At 41.7% G+C, this 20,344-nt stretch overlaps 1 long non-coding RNA gene across 1 annotated transcript in view; it reads left to right on the top strand.

Moving 5' to 3' along the window:
* The window catches only part of LOC124777704, a 45,260-nt gene extending 27,753 nt beyond the window's left edge, over window positions 1-17,507 (top strand). The window contains exons 2-4 of the long non-coding RNA XR_007015771.1: window positions 10,555-10,717; window positions 10,830-11,182; window positions 17,451-17,507. This is a non-coding gene — a long non-coding RNA (uncharacterized LOC124777704). The remainder of the gene's footprint in view (window positions 1-10,554; window positions 10,718-10,829; window positions 11,183-17,450) is intronic.
* Window positions 17,508-20,344: the final 2,837 nt, after the last annotated feature.

The following is a 20,344-nucleotide window of genomic DNA, read 5'->3' as shown; positions in this document are numbered from 1 at the left end:
TTCCACGTGAAATAGCTCGTGGTGAGACATGCATGGAAGAGCTTCTTGATGTCTTGCAGGAAAATGGAACCGATGTGCTCCAGAGCATCACTGAGTGGCACTTTCGAAAATAACGAAACAACTTCAAAGCTGACCAGGATGTCGTTTGGACATTTCATTGAGAAGCTGAAGAAACTGAAACTTGCACCAAACGACATACTCGTTTTGCTTTTGTTGCTTTTTGCTTTTGTTCATGTTCATCTTATATCCTCCTTTCAAGTCACTGTCCATTCCATTCAACTGCTCTTCCAAGTCCTTTGCTGTCTCTGACACAATTGCAATGTCATCGGCAAACCTCAAAGTTTTTATTTCTTCTCCATGGATTTTAATACCTACTCCGAATTTTTATTTTGTTTCCTTTACTGCTTGCACAATATACAGATTGAGTAACATCGGGGAGAGGCTACAACCCTGGCTCACTCCCTTCCCAACCACTGATTCCCTTTCATGCCCCTCGACTCTTATAACTGCCATCTGGTTTCTGTACAAATTGTAAATAGCCTTTCGCTCCCTGTATTTTACCCCTGCCACCTTTAGAATTTGAAAGAGAGTATTCCAGTCAACATTGTCAAAAGCTTTCTCTAAGTCTACAAATGCTAGAAATGTAGGTTTGCCTTTCCTTAATCTTTCTTCTAAGATAAGGCATAAGGTTAGTACTGCCTCATGTGTTCCAACATTTCTACGGCATCCAAACTGATCTTACCCGAGGTCAGCTTATACCAGTTTTTCCATTCGTCTTTAAAGAATTCGCGTTAATATTTTGAAGCTGTGACTTATTAAACTGATAGTTCGGTAATTTTCACATCTGTCAACACCTGCTTTCTTTGGGATTAGAATTATTATATTCTTCTTGAAGTCTGAGAGTATTTCTCATACATTATCTCATACATCTTGCTCACCAGATGGTAGAGTTTTGTCGTGACAGGCTCTCCCAAGGCAGTCAGTAGTTCTAATGGACTGTTGTCTACTCCCGGGGCCTTGTTTCGACTTAGGTCTTTCAGTGGTCTGTCAAACTCTTCACGCAGTATTGTAGCTCCCATTTCATCTTCATCTACATCCTCTTCCACTTCCATAATATTGCCCTCAAGTACATCGCCCTTGTATAGACCCTCTATATACTCCTTCCACCTTTCTGCTTTCCCTTCTTTGCTTAGAACTGGGTTTCCATCTGAGCTCTTGATTTTCATACAAGTGGTTCTCTTTAGCAGTTTTGCACTTCCTGTCGATCTCATTTTTGAGACGTTTGTATTCCTTTTTGCCTGCTTCATTTATTGCATTTTTATATTTTCTACTTTCATCAATCAAATTCAATATTTCTTCTGTCACCCAAGGATTTCTACTAGCCCTCGTGTTTTTACCTACTTGATCCTCTGCTGCCTTCACTTCTTCATCCCTCAAAGCTACCCATTCTTCTTCTACTGTATTTCTTTCCCCCATTCCTGTCAATTGCTCCCTTATTCTCTCCCTGAAACTCTCTACAACCTCTGGTTTAGTCAGTTTATCAAGGTCCCATCTCCTTAAATTCCCACCTTTTTGCAGTTTCTTCACTTTTAATCTACAGTTCATAACCAATAGATTGTGGTCAGAGTCTACATCTGCCCCTGGAAATGTCTTACAATTTCAAACCTGGTTCCTAAATCTCTGTCTTACCATTATATAATCTATCTGATACCTTTTAGTATCTCCAGGGTTATTCCATGTATACAACCTTCTTTCATGATTCTTGAACCAAGTGTTAGCTATGAATAATTTACGATCTGTGCAAAATTTTACCAGACGGCTTCCTCTTTCATTTCTTACCCCCAATCCATATTCACCTACTATGTTTCCTTCTCTCCCTTTTCCTACTCTCGAATTTCAGTCACCCATGACTATTAAATTTTAGTCTCCCTTCACTACCTGAATAATTTCTTTTATCTCATCATACATTTCATCAATTTCTTCATCATCTGCAGAGCTAGTTGGCATATAAACTTGTACTACTGTAGTAGGTGTGGGCTTCATGTCTATCTTGTCCACAATAATGCGTTCAGTATGCTGTTTGTAGTAGCTTACCTGCACTCCTATTTTTTTATTCATTATTAAACCTACTCCTGCATTACTCCTATTTGATTTTGTATTTATAACCCTGTATTCACCTGACCAAAAGTCTTGTTCCTCCTGCCACCAAACTTCACTAATTCCCACTATATCTAACTTTAACCTATCCATTTCCCTTTTTAAATTTTCTAACCTACCTGCCCGATTAAGGGATCTGACATTCCACGCTCCGATCCGTGGAATGCCTGTTTTCTTTCTCCTGATAACGACGTCCTCCTGAGTAGTCCCCGCCCGGAGATCCGAATGGGGGACTATTTTACCTCCGGAATATTTTACCCAAGAGGACGCCATCATCATTTAACCATACAGTAAAGCTGCATACCCTTGGGAAAAATTACGGCTGTAGTTTCCCCTTGCTTTCAGCTGTTCGCAGTACCAGCACAGCAAGACCGTTTTGGTTAGTGTTACAAGGCCAAATCAGTCAATCATCCAGACTGTTGCCCCTGCAACTACTGAAAAGGCTGCTGCCCCTCTTCAGGATCCACACGTTTGTCTGGGCTCTCAACAGATACCCCTCACATATTATGGCCATCTGTATTGCTGAGGCACGCAAGCCTCCCCACCAACGGCAAGGTCCATGGTTCATGGGGGGCTATTGGAGCTAGGGAGCTAGGAGGTTATAAATCCCACAGTGCTACAGTGCTGATAGTTGTGAGGCCTGCTGTTTCTGTGCCAATCGATCCAGGGGTTTGGGAGGAGATCCCAGACATATATAACAGACTAGCATTTTCCTTGTGGCTTGTGTATTTCTTCAATACATGCAATGAACACTCTCCCCATCTCCCCTCTGTGACACCACTTCCTCCCACTCTCTCTGTATGTCAACTTCCCCCCTCTCTCTTTCTATTTCTGCCCCCTTTCTCTCTGCCCATCTCCTCTTCCTCTCTCTCTGCATATCTCCTACCTTCCCCTCTCACCATGTCCATCTTCTGCCCCCCTCAACACTTTGTTCACCTCCTCCTGCCTCTTCTTTCTCTGTCCATGTCCTCCTGCTCCAACTACCTTTCCATCTTTTCCTGTCCCCATCTCCCTTTTGCACCTCCTCCTGCCTTCTCTCCCAGTCCACCTCATCCCACCACCTGCCCCTTACATCTTCTTACATCCCTCAACTGATTTGCCTCTTGTTGTCCACCTCTCTTTGTCCATCCCGTCCTTCCCTCCTCTCTTTATCTCCTCTCTCTTCTCTCCCAGTCCACTTCATCCTACCACCTGCCCCTTACATCTTCTTCCAATACCTCACCTGATTTGCCTCTTGCTGTCCATCTTGCTGTCCACCTCTCTCTGTCCATCCCCTCCTTCCCTCCTCTCTTTGTCCATCCCATCCTATGTCCCTCTGTCCCTTTCCATCGCCCCCTGCACCCACTTTCTATCCATCCCCTCCTCTGTTCCTTTCAATCTTTCACCAGCTTTATCATCCACATGTGTTGAGCCTGGAAATCAGTTGATAAAGCAACACAAAATGCCTGTCATGCAGGGCACCCTCCACTCAGAGGCTTCAAAACCGTTTTTTGGCCCTGTTGTGTAGGCTGCGCTGCAAAGCAGGTAGATAAGGCAGGCCCATATTATTCCAACAGAATATGCCTATCATGGGGGAGGGGGGGAGGGAGACTTTAAAACTGTTTCTTGCTACTGACTTTTAGGCTGCCCTGCAAATCATATCAATGAGGCAGGTCGATATGACTCCCCCAAAACACGCCAGTCGTACAGTGGAGGCTGCAGAAATACATTTTTGTACAATTTCCACTCCTACTGGAGCTAGCAGTTTATAAATCCCACTGTGTTGATACTCATGACATTTGCTTAATTTATTTGAAACTGATCCAGGAATTTAGGAGGAGATGCCAGTCTTAAATAGATATATCCAGTCAAATATATAGATGTACATATGTATCTGTGTGTGTGTGAATTTGAAGAACGTGTAATGGTGTTGCAGGGCAGGTTGTGCTGAAAAATAATTGTTAAGAAAAAAATTGGTTACATTGCACTGTTTTTGAGTTAATTAACACTGAAGTTAATCAATCAGGCTACTGTGTGTGCAAATTCAAGTGGCCCTTCAGAGATGGTGACTCCCAAATGTGTTCTTTGTTTGGGTTCCTAAAGCAGAACAAGACTGCCGTACAAACATTGAACATGGAACAATAGCAAGGGTCGAATCCAAGGCAATGCCAGTCATCTACACTATGAGGACAACTCAAACTAATTGTATCTGTCTGGGTGTCTGAATCTCCTTGTGCAACAGTCTGATTGGCTAACTTCAATGCTTATTAACTTGTAAGTGGTGCAACGTATTGAATTTTTTCTTAACAATTATTTCTCCCCACAGTCTACACTGCAACACCTTTACAAGCCTTTCATACGGTTTCTGGTCACCATATATATACAGACTAGCCTTTTCCCCGTGGCTTCACTTGCATATGCTTTCAAAACATACATTGTTCTCATTTCCTCTACCTTCTCTGTGTGTGTGTGTGCACCACTTCCTCATTCTGTCTCTCTGTTCACCTCATGCTCCCACCTCTATCTGTCCATCTCGTCAACCCACTCTCTCTGTCTCTCCCCCTCCCCCTCCTCCATTTCTTTGTCCATCTCCTTCACCCTCTCTCTTCAAACATGTCCTACTCACCTTCCTTCTGTCTCTATCCACTTCCCCCTTCCTCTGTCCAACTGTACCTCTCCCTCTCTCTGACCATACCTTCATCTTCCCTTCCTCTCTTCATATTCCTCTCCTCCTTTCTCTGTCTATCTTGTATTCCTCTTCTTTTCCCATTTGTCCACTACTCCTTTACACCTTCCACCTACTTGCTGCATCTGCCCCTCTTTCACAATCTCTGCCTATCTCTTCCTTTTCCTCTCTCATCATCATTAACACCTCCCCCTCTTTCAGTACATCTAACCCTCTCTTCATTCTGTCTATACCCTCCTCACTCCTCTCTCTGGAAATTTCTTCCACCATCTTCTGTCTGTGCATCACCTCCTATCCCCCCTCTGTCTGTCAAACTCCTTCTCCGTCATTCCCTCATGCAGGACAGCCTGTATGCCAAGGGCTTGGAATCTCTCTTATTTCCGTGACATGTAGGCTGCCATGCAAAGCAAAATGGTACTACTCCAATACAACGAGCTTGCTGTACTAGCCAGCCTGTACATCAAGGGCTACAAAACCATTTCTTGCCCCTGACTTTTAGGTTGCCATGTAAAGCAGGTTGTTAAGGTAGGTCGCTACTATTTCCACACCCACCTATCATGTTGGGCCTCCTACATGCAGGGACTTTACACCCATATTTGTATTTCCATAAATATTAGATTTAGAGTGTTATAAAACCCCTGATGGTGGTCCTCTCAAGGCAAGGAGTTTGTGTGTCAAATTTGACCTACTTGGTCCAGGTGCCTGGGAGCAGTTCATCTACATCTACAACTACATTTATACTCCGCAAGCCACCCAACTGTGTGTGGCGGAGCACACTTTACGTGCCACTGTCATTACCTCCCTTTCCTCTTCCAGTCACGTATGGTTCACGGGAAGAACGACTGCCGGAAAGCCTCTGTGCGTGCTCGAATCTCTCTAATTTTACATTCGTGATCTCCTTGGGTGGTATGGAAGCAATATATTCGATACCTCATCCAGAAACGCACCCTCTCGAAACCTGGACAGCAAGTTACACCACGATGGAGAGCACCTCTCTTGCAGAGTCTGCCACTTGAGTTTGCTAAACGTCTCTGTAACACTATCACGCTTACCAAATAACACTGTGACGAAACGTGCCACTCTTCTTTGGATCTCCTCTGTCAACACGACCTGGTATGGATTCCACACTGATGAGCAATACTCAAGTATAGGTCAAACGAGTGTTTTGTAAGCCACCTCCTTTTTTAGATGGACTACATTTTCTAAGGACTCTCATAATGAATCTCAATCTAGCACCCACCTAACCAACAATTAATTTTATATGATCATTCCACTTCAAATCGTTCTGTACCATACTCCCAGATATTTTACAGAAGGAACTGCTACCAGTGTTTGATCTGCCATCATATAATCATACAATAAAGGATCCTTCTTTCTACGTATTCGCAGTACATTACATTTGTCTATGTTAAGGGTCAGTTGCCACTCCCTGCACCAAGTGCCTATCCGCTGCAGATCATCTTGCATTTCGCTGCAATTTTCTAATGCTGCAACTTCTCTGTATACTACAGTATCATCCGCGAAAGGCCGAATGGAACTTCCGACGCTATCTACTAAGTCATTTATATATATTGTGAAAAGCAATGGTCCCATAACACTCCCCTGCGGCACACAAGAGGTTACTTTAACGTCTGAAGACGTCTCTCCATTGAGAACAACATGCTGTGTTCTGTTTGCTAAAAACTCTTCAATCCAGCCACACAGCTGGTCTGAGATTCCGTACGCTCTTACTTTGTTTATCAGGCGACAGTGTGGAACTGTATCGAACGCCTTCCGATAAGTCAAGGAAAATGGCATCTACCTGGGAGCCTGTACGTAATATTTTCTGGGTCTCATGAACAAATAAAGTGAGTTGGGTCTCACACGATCGCTGCTTCCGGAATCCATGTTCATTCCTACAGAGTAGATTCTGGGTTTCCAGAAATGACATGATACACGAGCAAAAAACATGTTCTAAAATTCTACAACAGATCTATGTCAGAGATATAGGCCTATAGTTTTGCGCATCTGCTTGATGACCCTTCTTGCAAACTGGAACTACCTGTGCTCTTTTCCTATCATTTGGAACCTTCCATAAATCTAGAGACTTGCGGTACACGACTGTTAGAAGAGGGGGGGGGGCAAGTTCTTTCGCTTACTCTGTGTAGAATCGAATTGGTACCCCGTCAGGTCCAGTGGACTTTCCTCTGTTGAGTGATTTCAGTTGCTTTTCTATAACTTGGACACTTATCCCGATGTCAGCCATTTTTTTCGTTTGTGCGAGGATTTAGAGAAGGAACTGCAGTGCAGTCTTCCTCTATGAAACAGCTTTGGAAAAAGGTGTTTAGTATTTTAGCTTTACATGTGTCGTCCTATGTTTCAATGCCATTATCATCCCAGGGTGTCTGGATATGTTGTTTCGATTCACGTACAGATTTAACGTAAGACCAGAACTTCCTAGGATTTTCTGTAAAGTCGGTACATAGAATTTTACTTTCGAATTCACTGAATGCTTCACACATAGCCCTCCTTACACTAACTTTGACATCATTTAGCTTCTGTTTGTCTGAGAGGTTTTGGCTGCGTTTAAATTTGCAGTGAAGCTCTCTTTGCTTTCGCAGTAGCTTCCTAACTTTGTTGTTGATTCACGGTGGGTTTTTCCCGTCCCTCACAGTTTTACTTGGCACGTACCTGTCTAAAACGCATTTTGCGATTGCCTTGAACTTTTTCCGTAACACTCATCATTGTCAGTGTCTGAACAGAAATTTTCGTTTTGATGTGTTAGGTAGTCTGAAATCTGCCTCCTGTTACTCTTGCTAAACATATAAACCTTCCTCCCTTTTTTATGTTCCTATTTACTTCTATATTCAGGGATGCTGCAACAGCCTTATGATCACTGATTATGTGTTCTGCGCTTAGAGTCGAAAAGTTCGGGTCTGTTTGTTATCAGTAGGTCCAAGATGTCATCTCCACGAGTCAGTTCTCTGTTTAATTGCTCGAGGTAATCACCCTATGGCGCAAGTCAAGGAATCTGCAGCCCACACAATCACAGAACCGTCTCAGCCTCTGATTCAGACCCTCCACTCGGCTATGTACCAAAGGTCTGCAGTCAGCCCTGTTGACGATGCTGCAGATGATGAGCTCTGCTTTCATCCCACTAGTGAGACTGGCAGTCTTCACCGAATCAGATAGCTGCTGGAAGCCAGAGAGGATTTCCTCCGATCCATAGCGACACACATCATTGGTGCTGACATGAGCGATCTCATGAAGATGGGTGCACCCTGTACACTTTATGGCATCTGGAAGGACACTTTCCACATCTGGAATGACTCCCCCCGGTATGCACACAGAGTGCACATTGGTTTTCTTCCCCTCAATTGCAGCCATATCCCTAAGTGCCTCCATTACATGCCTGACGTTGGAGCTCCCAACTACCAGTAAGCCCACCCTCTGCGACTGCCAGGATCTTGCAGACTGAGGGGCAACCTCAGAAAAAGGACAAGCAGCCATGTCCGGCCGAAGAACAGTATCAGCCGGAGACAGAGACTGAAACCGGTTCGTCAGACAAACTGGAGAGGCCTTCCGTTCAGCCCTCTGGAATGTCTTTCGCCCCCTGCCACACCTCGAGACGACCTCCCACTCTACCACAGGTGAGGGGTCAGCCTCAATGTGGGCAGTATCGCGGGCAGCCACAGCCATAGTCCGATCAGGGGATGCGTGGGACAAGCTGGCCGTCCCCAACAAATCCCCGTCCAGACCCCCACAGTGATACCCATTGGCAACAGCCTCAAGCTGTGTGACCGAAGTCAACACTGCCTGAAGCAGGGAGCGAAGGGATGCCAACTCAGCCCTCTATAGCTGAATTCTTTTATCTTGGCGGCTCGCGCATGCCCGCCCAGATGCGGGAGATTGCTGCGTTGTCAGTTGTACGCACCAAGAGAAGCAGCGCTATAGTATAGTATAGTTCGCAAGCTTACGTTTAGGGGGGAGCGCGCAGTTTATGAAGTAAAGCCACCACAGCCGCATTAACCCTTTCGCTGCTACAGAGATGTGCTCCCCGCATTCCGCGCTGTGCACGATTTTATCACTGCACTGCTCGCCTGTGCTGACACATGGTGTTTCCGACTGTTTTGACACACTTATGATTCAATTCCTCAAAACCTATTTGGCCCAAAAATTAGATTTTTACACATCTTCTTGACTGATACCTTCCCCCACTTCCTTTGACTGATTGAAGTGCTTTAAAATGAAGCCAAATGCGCCCGGTGTAAATAAAACTTTTACTACAGCCACGAAAGACGGAATATTTCTCAATATTACATACGACATCTATGTGGTACTTAAATTAAATGAGATATTGTTATGCAGCAAATTTTATATGAAATTTAGGTACCTTGTCCACATTTCATTCTCAACATTGTGGCAACTAAAATCGACCACATGGAAAGTATACGCTATGGACTTTTACCTCTGCAAACTCTTCAAAATTTCGTGCAATGGTTTTCTACATTTAATGCTGCACAATAACTGGGTTGAACATCGAAACAAAATTAAGTCATTTATGGGGGGAAGGTATCAGTCAAGAAGATGTGTAAAAATCTAATTTTTGGGCCAAATAGTTTTTGTGAAATTGAATGATAAGTGTGTCAAAGCAGTGGGAACACCATGTGTGCACAGGCGAGCAGTGCAGTGATGACAAAATCGCGCACATCGCGGAATGCGGGGAGCACGTGACTGCAGCAGCGAAAGGGTTAATGAAGAGACAAAGCACTAGAAATTTCAAAAAATTGCATTCAAACGAATAAAACTGGTGAAGTAAGACACTTCGATATTGTTTTTAAATAAAGAAAATATTTATCATCGCACAAGGTTTGAACTCTTTACCCTTCGCTTACTAACCCAACGCCTTAACCGTTACGCTAGCGCAGTTCGTCCTACAACGTACCTGCATAAGGACTCTAACAGGTCACGCAAAATTCTGACAAACACTGTTGGTATGCCTATGAATTACTCGCACTTCGTCGAAGTACAATAGGAAATAAACAATTACCGCTGTTCGTTATTGCGATAAAGCGGTTCGTGAAATTGATACAAACACCTTTCCTTGCTATCGCCTGAATTAGGAGTCTTATTGCTTGTTTGGTTGAATTAATTAATAGAAAATGAAGCAATTGGTATAAAGAATGGTTTTTCCAAACGTTCTATAAAACGAAGTCTGTTATCAAGACATTGCTTTTGTTCTACTACTTTATTTATGACTGAACGTTTCTAAAACTGAAGACACTCGTCCGTGCTCTGCTCTGCAGTCGAGATCTGGCAACGTCGTTCTTTGTTCATTGGCTGACTGTATTTTTTGACGTCAGATGCGCAGAACGAACCTAAACTCGGCCGCCAACATAAATGACGCGCACTTTAGTAGTAGTGTTAGTAGTAGCAGTAGTAGTATAGGAAGTTTTTTCTGTAACTGTGTGTGTGTCTGTAGCATGTGATGAGGGCCTCCCGTCGGGTAGACCGCTCACCTGATGCAAGTCTTTCAATTTGACCCCACTTCAGTGACTTGCGCGTTGATGGGGATGAGATGATGATGATTAGGACGACACAACACCCAGTCCCTGAGCGGAGAAAATCTCCGACCCAGCCGGGAATCGAACCCGGGCCCTTAGGATGGACAGTCGTCGCGCTGACCACTCAGCTACTGGGGGCGGACTTTCTCTAACAAATCGACTTATATATCTGGTTTGTTGTTGTTGTAGGTGAGGCAGAACTATTGCCAGAGTCTGATGATTATGATATGCCTGAATGGGTCAGACAAAGGAGCTCTGATCTGGCCCTATTAGATGATGATGATGGACTTTTTTGAGGGTGTGGTGGAGTCGCCCGATGAAGTGTTAATGCCTTGGAGTCAGAGCAAAAAAGGTAATTACTCACTCTGATTATAACCTTTTGATCGTCTTAATTCTTTCTTTCACTGCACCAGCAGCGGAAGCAATGTACTTAACTACTATTTATTTTATCTCTTCTTCTACAGCGGTCGCGTCTCCACAGCATCAGCACAGTGTGGCGTGAATACCGGTGGTGGCTAAAGCTTCTTCCTCACCAAAACGGCGCCTGGTAAGACACGCATGACCTATAAAGGCGCTGCTACTTGCTGCAGCGGAAACCGACATTGCCGCCACTGCCGCCACCCCGGCACCGCCGCTCTGGCTTCTGTGGGCCGAGCAACGAACCACCACCCCTCAAGTTACCAGGTCGGGTCTACAACAGCATCAGGTACCATCACCGCAGTCTGGCCGTTCCCACCGTTCAGACCTGGTAGCACCGCAACATCCTCCTCCATCATCATCATCGTATCAGCCTCGTCAGAATCGGTGTTAACACAAGGTATGTGTGACTTGGTGCATATCGACTTGCCCTTTCCCAACACCATCTTCAATGGGATGGACTCAGAATAGTATTAATAGTAATATAGAAGATCCTGTTGCTAGTGGCAGTTCTCTCTCCCATCATTTTAGTGATGGACAGGTCAGTGATACCATACCGCAGTTAGAATACTCGGTGATTGCAGACGCTTTTGAGGAGCAAGTGCCGTTCACCAGGATCGAGAACCCAGCAGGATGGTACTGCGATCCTGTTGGTTTTCTAAGGGCGTGCCTTCCTGTCGTGGAAACGGAGCTCCTCAAGGTAGTCAATGATCTGCGGTATCCCACCATTAAATGCAGTGCAGTGCTCTGCATCGAATTATCGCAACCCCAACCCCCCCAAGTTGATTCTGGTGTTGAAGAGACAACTGTTCATTATCTTTGGGGGTAAAATATCGTGATAACGCATAGCACGTCAATCGCTGAGTGGTTTCGTTAATCCACCTTGAGTGCTATACTGGCTCGGTTTTCCAAGATGGAGGTCAGAGGGTCAGCTAAAGCACTCAGCCAAATACTACACCTGGACATCCATACGCATGTCTACTAACTGGTAAATGCAGGGTCAAGCTATATCAAGTTCCCTAAAGATATAGCTAATTAGAGGGCATGCATTAATGTCGAAAATAGAAAATATCAGGCTTGTTTTGCATGGTCAATCCTGGCTTGCAAAAGAAATTACAATTACAGAGATCATCCTGAGCGTCCCAGTATGTACCATGTAGGTGATAATATTTTTGGGTGTTACAACTTTGGTGGTATCAATTTCCCCATCAAGATCCAGAACATACCTAAATTTGAGACGCAGAATACCATTATATTGGTTCATGTTTATAGTCTGGAGAAGAAAAGTAAGTCAGATGAGCAAGAAAAGCATACTGTTATTGGCCCCCTCCATTTCTCAAAATTCTCTGGTGTGCGTGAGTTGCATGTAAACTGGTTGCTCTTCTCTGATGGGGATAATAATCACTATGTTTGGATCAAAGACATTTCCCAACTCCTATTCTCTCAATTGAATAACTATAAGTGTAAAAAGCCTATTTGCTTAAGGTGCCTCAATTATTTCTCCTCAGACAACTTATCAGTGGCACATCTAATAGGCTGTGCTTGCAAGGATCCGGTACATGTCATTATGCCTACCAAGGAAAACAAATTCATAAAGTTCAAGAATGCTCACCACCTGGAGCGATGCCTGTTGGTAGTGTACCCCAACTTCGAATGCCTCCTCGCTCCTGTGACCCACTGTGAAGGTGACCCAACGGCCTCACATACCACCGTTACAGAAAAACATGTACCATATGTGGCAGCATACCAAATTTTATCGTCATACGGCTCCAGTCTTAACCACTACAAATCTTATGTTGGGAATAATCCTGCGGTTTGGCTGCTCACTCAGCTCGAAAACCTTTCATGGGAGGTTGTTAAGCTTTACAGTGATAACGTACCAATCACCAAATTGAAGGAGAATGAAGATTTCCATAATAACGTGGTTGATTGTCATATTTATAGACCGTCATTAGACAGAGAAGCGGAAACTCCTCGTAAGGACCACTGTCGTCTTATGGGGAAGTTCCATGGTGCAGCTCACAACATGTGCAATTTGAAGTACCAGCTACCAAGACACATACCTGTTTTCTTCCACAATTTAAGTGGTTATAACGCTCACTTTCTAGTTGTGCACTTGGGTGATTTCGGTTTGGAGAAAGATCAGATTAGTGTCCTACCTGAGAGCATCGAGAAATACATTTCTTTCTCCAAATGAATGATGCCAAGAATTACACTCTGCTTCCTTGATACACTACGTTTTATGCAGGTACCGCTCCAGAAACTCGTTGATACTCTACCTCGGGAGGATATGCATATTACTTGAGCTGCATTTCCTGACGAGGAAAATTTTCAACTTTTGAATAGGAAAGAGATTTCCCATATGAGTATGTGGATAGTATGGCGAAATTCAACAAAACCAGGTTACCCGGCATAACTGCATTCTCCAGCAACCTCATAGGCGATGCCATTATGGATGCCGAGTATGAGCATGCCGGGAATGTCTGGCGGGAATTCAACATCACCACTTTAGTAGAGTACACATGGCTTTACATGAACACAGATGCGCACTTGCTTGCGGATGTTTTCGAGAAATTCTGGAGTCTATGCATGGCCACATGTTCTCTAGATCCCACCGTTTATTACACGGTACCTGGGTTGTCTTGGGACGTAATGCTCAAGAAAATGAAGTGCAGCATTGAATTATTGACTGATGCTGACATGCTTCTTTTCTTTGAGCGAGGGATCGGGGGAAGACTTTACCAATGTGTCCACAGGCATATGAAGGCAAATAACCCGTGGATGGGTGACAGCTTCAGTGCATCACTTGATTCGAGTTACATAATATACATGGACATAAACAACTTATATGCACACGCCATACAGCAATCACTGCCGATTGGTGAGTTTCAATGGGTGTCCGAAGACAAATACAAGGGATTAGGTGGAGAAATTGGGGGGGGGGGGGGGGTATGGCAGCTGATCCTGATGTAGGGTATGTGGTGGAGGCACAACTCATATACTCTATTATTTAGCATAGTCAATGTATAAATATGAAATGCTTGTCAATACGCACTAAGATCCAACACTATAAAATCTTAACTCTCCCAGAAGCTACCTATGCTTGCAAAAACCTGATTTAATTAAAAATCAAAGAAGAATTGATCATCTCCTCAAAAAAAAAAGACACGAGAACTTGTATAAATACAAAATGGATGGACTCTTTAAGAATCCAAACAAATGAAACTGGAGGGAGAGAGAGAGAGAGAGAGAGAGTCAAGAACCAACAATTTTCAGCAAGAATGATACAAAGAAAGCCTATAGATACTTAAGACAAACTGAGACAAGCTATGTCCAGAGTACCACGAGGAGCCTCCATGCCAAAACTGATGACAATGCTGGGGGGTAAGCAGAGATACATTCTTCATTATCATAATCTCCAGCAGTGTCTCAGCTTGGGTATTGAGCTGATTAGAATCACTCCGGCTATCTCCTTCAAGCAGTCCCCCTAGTTGAAGGTTCTTAGATGATCCCTGGATGGATGAATAAATATATCAAATCACATCGACTTCACTGATCACTTTTGGATGATTAAATTTCACTTTTCCAAAATTTGTCAGAAATTGAATGCATTTTGTTTTAGTGCTGAAAGCCGTGAGCTGAAGTTACAGACTATCCCATTAGCTACATCATTTACATAAAAGGAGATGGGAATACACAAATCATGACCTGCGTACCTGCATCTGAATAGGAGGGGAAAGGGCAGATTAGCTGAGCAGCTTGCGAGCCATAGGCACAAAAGACAAAATATTTGTAATTGCTCAAGTCAGAGGTGCGCATATATATGTTAATGTCAGATTACACACAGGCAGTACTGAAAGAAATTAGGGAAGAATGGGACTTAAAATACGTAAAAATTTCCAGAAAAAGGAAATTAACTTGGTTCCTGAGAACATTAGAGGGTTGAAAAAGCAGTAGATGAGCTTCATATATCCACAAGTCTCATCCTTATTGTAGATGAGACTTAAATGTCCCAGGGAAAATGTAATTATAAGAGCTTCCTTTATATCTAGTAAATATGGAAAATCCTGAGGTGACAGATGTTCTGTGCCTCTCTGAACACAATGTCCTAGCATCATTTTCGTCCAGAGTGAACTAGGAAAAATGAGGAGTTGCAATATATGTAAAAGTTGGACTCAAAGTTAAAAACACAAGATACCTTGCGAGTGTGGCCTCCCATCATACAAACTGTGCGCACTATAAAATCAATTCAAGAAGGAGCAGCAGAGGTTTTATCACCTATCCTCTCGAGGTCAGCTTGAAAAAGGTCCACAGATAAAATTTGATGAAGCATCTGCAGTGGCCCCATTAATGACTTCTGGGACTGCAGAATTAAAGAAGCCATCAAAATAAAAATCACTCACAACATCATTACTAGAAATGGCAGTATGCAGGTCAGTACAGTGTGGGATCGAGTGGTCACGATGGTTCATTCAGGTGCATCGAACAAATCAATGTATGCCCACATATGAGAATGCTGTGAGCACCAGTGATGTCATAACCAGCAGCCATCCAGCAGTCATTCCATTTGACTGGCCAAGGAGTGTTTGGTTGGAAGCTTGTGGTGTTTCAACTACTTGATGCAGCTTGAAGCCTGAGAACATTTTATTCAGCACTAAGAGTGATTCTGCATTATGTGAAAAATGGGTAGCCAATCTATTCGATAAAGGATAAAAAAAACCTTGCAGCTACAGTTTAACAAAACCAGCATTAGTCAAATTCTCAAGAGAGATTTCACAAGGGTAACTGCACACAAAATGAGCAAAAAGAAAATTCTGAAAACACTTCATAATGGACTCTAGGGCACCATCAAAAGTGAAAAAATTGGCAAGAAAATATTACTGGTGACAAAAAATGGCAAATAGATGGTTTCATAATGTGAACCTTGCCAAATAGTAAAACTAAATCTCTAAAAGGATTTCCAAAACAGGTCCCAATCAACAGAAGTATGGGACAGTATTGACATTGATCATGCTGTTTCATTTGGACAGCATTCTGGTTCATGTGGTAGATGCATACTCACATTTCCCAATGATAACTACTAAAGTCACAATACAAGCAGTTAAAAAAAATTATTTATTTATGTGTCAAGTTCTGTAGGATCAAATTCAAGAGTGAATCTCCAAGGTCATGGAATGTGTCAGTACCTGAAATTACAACATAAAAGTAATAACAGATAAAAATGAAATGTTTATGAACACAAAATAAGTCAAGCCATAAGTTTAAGTAAATACATCAACAGCACAACAAGAATCAGCTTAACTTTTTCAAGGAACTCCTCGACAGAATAGGAGTAGTGACCCATGAGGAAACTCTTCTGTTTTGATTTGAAAGTGCATGGATTACTGCTAAGATTTTGGAATTCTAGTGGTAGCTTATTGAAAATGGATGCAGCAGTATACTGCACACCTTTCTGCACAAGAGTTAAGGGAAGTCCGATCCAAATGCAGGTTTGATTTCTGCCGAGTATTAACTGTGTGAAAGCTCCTTATTCTTGGGAACAAGCTAATACTGTTAACAAGAAATGCCTGTAAGGAATATATATATAGAGGGGCCAATGTCGAAATACCCAGACTTGTGAACTGGGGTCAACAAGAGGTTCGTCAATGTACACCACTTATGGTCCGAACCACCCATTTCTGAGACAAGAATATCCTTTCTGAATGGAAAGACTTACACCAAAATATAATACCATATGACATAAGCAAATGAAAATAAGCAAAGTAAACTAAATTTTGTGTCAAATGATCACTCGCTCCAGATACCGTTCAAATAGTAAAGCAAGGAACTCTTTGAAAAACAGCCGGCTTATGACTCCCAAAGACCATAGCTTCTGACATTGAGACACAATTTGTCTCCAAGTATTTTGCAGATTTGTGTGGCAGTAACAGCGTAGGACACCAACTACAGTTTGCCCTGTTGCAAATGGTGAAGCAAAAAGATTCGTCAGAACTTTCAAAAAAAGTCATGATTAAAGCTAACTGATGAGGAGAGAACATCCAAGTTGTTCTGCAGAAAATGCTGGTAACTTACTGCACAACTCCAAATCCAATAACTGTTCTGAACTACTTCAGGTACGTCAGCTAAGACTCACGCTGTCACTGATCCTTCAACCAAAAACAGGCGGATAAGCCAATTAAGAGTTCAAAGTTCCAAATTGGTGATCAAGTGTACAACAAAAATCTCTTTAAAGAATTTTTTCAAGATATCACTATGGATCATTGGAAGTGTACACAAAAAGATGGGAAATATGCTGACCATCGTGAAACTGCTTTATGGAATTATCAAAAGACATCAATAGTGAACAACACAGAACTGAAGATGAATGGCACGTAATTCAGGACTCCAGGATAATACTTCAGGGGTTGAATCTGAAAATATACATATTGAAAAGATACTTACCAAACTTACAAGATCAACTGGGTTTCATCAAAAATTTCATCCTAACATTAACTGGGGCAGAAATGTATCTGAAAAGCTAAATAAACATTTCTGCATTTTATTAAAATTCCTGCTAAGAAATGTTTTATGTCAGTTTTGTGTACATTTCCATGTCTATTTATGATACAATAACATTATGCTTATTCACTGCTTTGTTTTCTGAGTTAATTTGTGTAATTCTATTACAGCAGGTTGTAGCGAGACTTTGAATTTCGCCGCGCTACACTCGTTCCCTCAGATAAAAAATATCCCGTCGCAGCGGTATGAGCGCTCGACGGCAGAGAAACTACTAAAATTGTAACTCTTTTATTGTTTTCTATTCGTTTCTTAATAATGTGTAGACATTGTGGAAGTTGTTATGAAATTCGGAGGATGGAGAGAAGCAACTAAAATAAATTGTATTTAAGATCAAGACGGTTTTGTATACATTAGAAATTCCTGGACAATGAAACTTATTGCAAGATTTTGGAGCAGACTTTTTGCGCATAAATGAAGTAGGAGATTTTTGAAGACCTGGACGCCGCATGAAAGAAGACAAGTTTACCTGGTAAAGGATGAACTCTTATCTATGTCATTTCCCCCTGTCAGTTACATTTTGTTATTCTCTGTTCTTTTTCAATACTTTTTGTAGTGGAAATTGGTTTAACTTTTGCTCAAAAACGCCACAAGGACCACCCCAACAATAGCTTTTCTGTAATACGAAGTCCGATTTGCTTTTCATTCTTTCCTTTGTTTTTTCCCGGTCATTTACAATTTTAAAATCCCTTTTTTTATTCAAGATTTCTTCCACATTTTCAACCTCTTTTCTTCTCTCTTATTTTTCTTCTCTTTTTTATTAACCACAACAAGGTGGTGTCTCAAGAATTACAAAAACAGTGTCTATAACAAAAAACATAATAGACATATTTGATTAAATTTTTATGACTATGCTGTTCTTACAATTTCCTGTGTTTGTGACTTGTTTAAGAACAAGATACTTGTAGGCAGCAGTGATTGTAGATATAGACTGCCTGAAACCTTGCAGATGATTTGAAAACAATGGGTTTTGGTTAAAAACTCTTTTAGACTATTACAAAACAGCTTTTCAAAGATTTTTGAGAAACCACTAAGCTGTGATACAGACCTGTAGCTGTTAACAGTGTCCATGGCTTCAGTCTGGTGCAAGTGGTGATATTAGCAGTCCTTACAAGATTCAGAAATGTAACCGTAGGAGAGGAGCAGTTAATAACATACTTCAGGGGTTCTACAATAAAATTTCCTATTCATTTAATAATACAATCTGGGACATTTTTTTGGTAATTTCACCAAGATTACGAGACCATCTTATGTGCGAAACACTGATCCTTGGGGCGGAGATATTTTCAGAGTGGTGTGTGTACAGAGGGTAAAATGATTTGCAATGTTGCTTAAATTTTCATTAAAAATATTAGCTACTGCGGATCAGATACTTGCCAGTTTTCTAGGTCCAAACTAATACTTTTGCTATTGCTTTTGTGTAAATCAGACCTGATTATGTTCCATGTGGCTTGTGTAATTTTTTTTTATTTGAGTATGTATTCATAATCATCCCTCTTTACACCTTTGATAACTTTGTTGTATATGTTACATTTCACCATTTCCCATCGTTTTGCATTTCTAATGATTAAGGATTTAGTTTTTTCTATATAAAGGCATAAATCTTTTCTCTGCACTGGAGATATTACACCAGTTGTAATTCAACTTTTCTTTCCAGTTGTTGCTTAATTGGGATGGAAACTTTAATGTTTCGTAAAAATTACAGAATGTACTATTTACATCTCTCGGCTCAGTTAGCAGCTGTTTATATTGCATTTTGATGGGGACCTTTTTCTGATCATCTTCATCTTAATGATCAAGACATATGTAGCCTTCTTTTTCTTTTCTTTATGCCATATATTCAGGGGCTTGACATGTTTCTCTGGATGCCCTTCCTGCTGTCACACACTCTACACCCCGGGATGGAATTTATGTACCCCTTCTATCTGCATCAAGTGAACATGTAACTGAGACAGGACATTGGTACCAGCGTGGCATTCATCTAGTAGGATATGGGAAACCACCTAAAAACCACATCCAGCACTTGACATTAATGCACTGAGCAGACTTGATCCGGGGCCTGGGCATCATCTTGAATCCTGGAAGGTGTGCGCTAATGTGTGTGGCTATCCAGGTGTATAAACCATTTTTAGTACCTTAGTATTTTATGGAGAGTACGTCTTTCAAACAAAAATCTATTCTTAGATTTCCTAGACATTGACTGTAACAAAAGATTTATCATATAAAAGTAGGTCATCTCCATGATTTACGAGTGTCAGGAATTATGTTAAAGTCCCCCACATACTATTTTCTTTTCGTGTTGGTTTGAGGGTACTTCACAATCTCTGAAGTTTAAATAGGAGGTCTGAAGTGTCCCTCAGTTTACCTGTACAAAGTCAAAAAACTAAGAACACATATTCATAAGTTCAATATGAGCCATTCAATCTTATCAAATCAAGATGAATTTAGATTGTGCTTTTTATTTCCAAAGATAGTTGCCTCTCCACGGATATTTGTTGTTTTCCTAGCTAGTCCTACATTATGCAGGTAACAACGACATTTAGGTCAAAACCAGTATTACTTCTAATTCTCCTAATTTAGTGGTTGGACACAGAACATGACCAAACACTAGCTTAAAGGTAAGAACACTGGTTTTGTTTTGCTAAATACTGCCATATTTTTAGTCATTTCTCAAAATCACCTTACCTTAGATAAGGTTCTGTATTTCTGTTTATCTTCCGAGCTTCCTCTTCATCCTGCTTTTGACAAAAAAAAAAAAAAAAAAAAAAAAAAAAAAAAAAAAAAAAAACCATTCAGATGTGAGAGAGGCTCTGTTTTCTATCAGCTTACAATACTGAACACTAACTTTTTTTTTTTTATTGTAGTCGCCTTCACACTTTTCCTGGTACTGTTGATCATGTTGGTGTTGGTTCTGTTGCTGCTATTTATATGAATTTTGCTACTGTTGTTGTTGGTGGTGGGGTACTGTTATTGATGGTGATATACACAACATTGGTAGTGACAATAG

This window comes from Schistocerca piceifrons, chromosome 2 (assembly GCF_021461385.2).
Source record: "Schistocerca piceifrons isolate TAMUIC-IGC-003096 chromosome 2, iqSchPice1.1, whole genome shotgun sequence".
NCBI lineage: Eukaryota > Metazoa > Arthropoda > Insecta > Orthoptera > Acrididae > Schistocerca > Schistocerca piceifrons.
This window is presented reverse-complemented; position numbering and strand designations above follow the sequence as displayed.